General features: G+C 34.9%; 1 protein-coding gene across 1 annotated transcript in view; it reads right to left on the minus strand.

Moving 5' to 3' along the window:
- LOC110457331 (aquaporin-1-like) overlaps nt 1-2,946 on the minus strand; it is an 85,748-nt gene extending 82,802 nt beyond the window's left edge. Inside the window, exon 1 of the mRNA XM_021508552.1 lies at nt 2,623-2,946. The gene's annotated coding sequence lies outside the window, so the exon portion shown is untranslated. The remainder of the gene's footprint in view (nt 1-2,622) is intronic.
- Nucleotides 2,947-5,090: the final 2,144 nt, after the last annotated feature.

A 5,090-nucleotide genomic window follows, 5' to 3' on the forward strand; every position in this document is an offset into this window, starting at 1 on the left:
AAGGCACACAAACTGCGCAAAAATATGAGTTGACACTCAAACCAAACCGACAAAACAATGTTTTGAATTGGAGCAAGCTCCGTGCGTCAGCATGCAGCAGGCGCCATAAAAGGAAGAGGAAGGGAGATCACTCCGTGGCTCTGTCATCGAGATAGAGGTTACGTCACGGTAGGGAGGTAGGGATATTTGAATCTTTTGTTTTTGGGCTACAAAGATGGGTGTAGGTATTGTATATGCATACTAAAGTTATGGTAATTATTACTGAAATGAAAAAATTCTTTACTGAAGTAGGATGGACTACACTAATTGAAAGACGCCAAAAGCATAAACTTATTCAATTTTATAAAGACCTTCCCCTCCTTCTTACTACTACTCTGGAGAAGAAAAAATGCCCAAATATACCATACCAGACTAAGACTATCATGCAGCACTCTAAATGACCACCTATTTAAAAGACAACTTGTAGAAAGTCCAGTATGTACATGCGGGGAAATAGAGGATAATACCCATTACTTACTCATATGCCCGAACTATAATGTTTTACGGCAAACTTATTTATTATCACTATCCCACAACACCACAACTAATTTTACCGGAAGCAGTTAATCTTGATATTTTTACATCTGTGCAGAATGATATCATGCAAAGCAGGCGTTTTAACTGAAAATATATGATAATCGACGTATATGTACTTATTTTAAATTCTTTTCTATGTAACAGATGTGCTAAGCCATTCTACATAGTACTTGTTTCCGAATCGTTGTTGATTATATATTGAAAATATAATGTATTGTATATTACCAGAAATAGAAACAGTTTAAACTAAATAGACTGTAGAAATATGGAAAGTGTACGAGCTAAATATACGGTCATTATTGTTGGATAAATTAAAAGGTAATTAAAATGTTAAAAATACCAGCTAAAGGAACGGTTATTATAGTGGTAAAAACCTGCAAGTACATGATAATCTTTCATGGTAGTGAAAGAATATGAGCTAAATTGACCATGTTACCACAAGACAACACGGATATTAAAAGGGATGTTGCATCGTTATCATCTTAAAACACATCGATCTGTATAAAGAAACCAGTCAGTCTATTACGACAAACAGCACTCAAAGGCGACATAACCGTCTATATCAGCTTTATTTAAAACCCAACTTTCCCTCAGATTGCAAATGGATGAAACATTTCTATAACTAGTGATGAAGAAGCACATAAACCGCATTAAAGATTGTGAATAACCATAGCAACAAAATCGATTGAAATTCAATGTTCGGAGCTGTGTTTCTGTGATAAAGCGCTCTATTAGGACGACAACAAGAGGTCCGATCAAAGCGTTGATTGGAACTAGTTAACGCTTAGGCCAAGCACTATATAGCCTCCAAGTATTGAGGAAAACCGTAAACGATCTGTCTCGATATAGCTGTACCCAGGTCGTACACGCAAGCCAATCTTGTTAAAGGCTAGGACACAATGCCAATTACTGCCCAGATGTTGGAGATGAATTCTCAAAAAACGGTTGCTTAATCAATGACGCTATAATATTCAAGAGCGAATTCAATTACATCCATTACAACACAAATCGTTATATTGAGTTATTAAAAAATATGGATATTTTACAAACTTACAGCATAGCGCTGAAGAGGTGTCCGTAAGATTAAACCTTAGGGATCCGTATGCGATTAATGGATGAAATAATCTATTGCATCAAAAACGGGCAACCGCTTAGAAAAACAGCGAACCAATACGCATCTAACCAAACTCATCACAGAAGTATTTCGAATTAAAGAAATATTCTATAGTAAATCTACGTCATTTTAAGAGTGTATTCCTTTCATTGACATGTTTATATTGGCATGCATGTGTGTATTTTCCTTCTTGCATTTTATCAGAGGGTAATGGTCATTAACTCCGTGACACATGTATTCCGACTTCGTCTACTAATTATGAAATGTAATTGATTCCAAATGACCCTAATTAATCACAAACAATTAACTCGTTAGTGCTTGATATTTGCTTGATTTCACATGAGTTTAATGAAACAGTAGCCAATACAAGTGAACTAACAGTACAAGTGTTATATTTAAAATCACATTTAATTTAAACACTTAGTTATGCATCCAAATATAATTAATTTGTATATATTTACTCGTTTGTATCGGCATTGAAGGGACAACAGACAAACAGGAGTGTTTCGAAAGTTTAAATGCTGATCGAGCAAATTGACATACAATGTCAGTGAAAATATTTTAACATTTTCAATGGTGTATGTAAGACTAATACAACATGATAAATCAAACAGGAAAAATAAAGAAAAATATAGTATGTATATAAAAGGACAGTTATATTGCTAACAATTAAAAATTGAGCTACATTTCTGCAATGCAATGAATGTTACTATTTAAAACGGCGTATCTTGTTCGGTGTAATACAAGAAACAAATGATATCCTATTTGAAATAAAATGCACATTTTTACACATGTATAAAAACAAATTTTGCAAACAAGCACGATGAAAAGAAGAGAAAAAGAAAGAGAAAACACATAAAATCAATAATCTTAAATTCGAATTTTCAAAATTGCAAAAAACCTATATGATAACATCTGTTAGCTGAACTTACCTTGTGGGGTTATCTTCGATATAAATCAGACCACGTGTCTGAGGAAACTGTGGGTACTGGTGTTGTAACTGGATTACTCAGGTGAACGTATTGGTGATGGCACAAGAGTAGTTACCTGTCGTGAACACACTTGGGTTGTAAACGTCTATGTATTTACCTAGGAGTACAGGTAAACGTTATCGGTATATATCACCGCTGTATCCCGTGATACAGGTAAGGGGGCTCACGCAGGGGAAAATCATAACGAAGTCGAATTGTGCTGCTGATATATTTTGAAACTGCCAGATACAAACCAAACTACATTAGTTGTTTCGAGTAAGGACATGTGAGCTACACCTACTGCCTTCCTGATAGGTACCGTATTAGATTTGGTCTTAGTTCGTAGCTGTGAGATATTTGGTAGGTGTCGCCTACAATGGTGTTTTTCCTTACAAATATTAGTGGTAAGATAGTTAGATCGTGTCGCAGACTTAAACCTTTCACCCCTAGGTAACTTTAGTAGACTCTGCCATGCATTTATAGGGTGAGTCCATTATTGTCTATGGTGGTGAAAGGGATGAGGTAGCTTAAACGGATAATTACAAAAGTAGGGTGGTATTAATTGGTTTTGTACAAGTGTGCTACGTAGTTATTATCGCAGCATCCTAGAGGCTCCTAAGGGGAAACTCGGCCGATACGTACATACCATGACTACATTATTATGCTACTAAAGAGGTACACGAGGGGATATAGTCGACAAAAAGGATAGATATTGGGCTAAATATCATCGCTGCATCACTGAGACTCATGTGTGATTACGCAGTTGTTAAAATAATAATTAACATATGACGAGGATAAATAAGTAGTGCAAATATAATTAACGAATGCCGCTTCAGCTTGAGTTGCTTTTTAAATATTTTCGAATCTCGAATAATATATTCCATTATAGTATACATATACAGACATATATTGATTATATCTATTCTACCATGTGCAATGCAATAGAAATAGGTTTCAAACTCAGTGCCCATATTATGTGAGTAAATATTCCAGTTATTTAAAGGGACATCACGTGAAGAGCCATATTTTTTTAATGAATGTGTGTATTGAATGCACTTCAACTTATGTTACCTCGCTATCCCCATATTCATAGTCCGTTCCAAATCTCCAGTTTGACGACTTAAATTGTTCGGGAAAGCTCTGCTAAAAATAGCGCCGATAATGACTATATATAGGTACGGTTTCCAAAGGGGCCCCCAGAGAGGGTCCGTCAGGCTACTGCAATTTCTTACCGCACTATGAAACCAAGTAATCTGATTTCTAAGTCCGTATTCAAACTTATTGAACAGTAATTATTTATCATCAGATGTTAATTGCATACTTGCCAATAATCAGAATTTAAATTTATTTAGCTTTTAACATATTTGTTGCCAATAAAATTGAACAAGGGATGGGGCACAAGTTTTTACAATTTATCACAGCCTTCTCCCGTCATACATTTACAATTAAATGTCAACAATGATAATAGGCATAAACATAAAGTAGATACATATAAATATATAATGAATTTATTACCGGAATGTGACCGGTACCACGGAATAAGTCCGTGCCGGTACAGATGGTACGGGGCTAAACACCTTCCCTCAACCATGGGACAAACCTTTCTGTAAAAAGGAATATTCACGAGACGAATATCCCTTTTCAAATGTTTTCATAAAGTGCATACATGCAATGACAAAATACACGCGTATAAAAAAGGAGAACGTTTGTGATTTTNTTTTTAGCCATCACACACAATAAACTGTATGGCAATACCACTACGTGTATATGTAGAATATGTGTCAGATATGGAACGTGTTGAGATACTTGATCATTATATTTTTTCAATTCTTTACATAGATTAAAGCATTCTTGTAAATGGAACCTTTTTTATGTTGAGACAACTTTTCTTTAATCATTTCATTTTTGTCCGAAACAGAAGCCGTAGTTATCGGCAGCACGCGTCATTTTTACAACGTAAACAAATGTTTTCCCCTGTTTTCAATACGTATTCCGATTCTATCTGAAGTCGAAAATTAATTCTTTATAGAGAAAAGGTTGTTACAAAAGCAACCATTCTAAGTCAACATCATATAAAAACATGAACTATTGAAAAATTTCGATTTAAAAAAAAAAATGTTAGCGATCCTATTTACTAGAAGAAGGTTCTCCTTAAATTCCTCAGTTATTCATCCTGGTCCGTCATTTTGACATTTTTAATCTAGCTGCGAAAACGTATACGTAGCTTTCTGACGAAGAGCGATGTTTGTATGTATTGCGTCGTCGCGCCATAGGAGGCCGGATATTCGTATTAGTACTAATTTAAATCTTGCATGTTAAAACACCTTTTTTTTTAAATCAGCAATATAATAAAATCATACCATTTTACTGAACCCGGTAATATTATAAATTATGTAAATCTAATAGCGCACGTCATTTGACCCCGACCG

Source organism: Mizuhopecten yessoensis, unplaced genomic scaffold, assembly GCF_002113885.1.
Source record: "Mizuhopecten yessoensis strain PY_sf001 unplaced genomic scaffold, ASM211388v2 scaffold9109, whole genome shotgun sequence".
Lineage (NCBI taxonomy): Eukaryota > Metazoa > Mollusca > Bivalvia > Pectinida > Pectinidae > Mizuhopecten > Mizuhopecten yessoensis.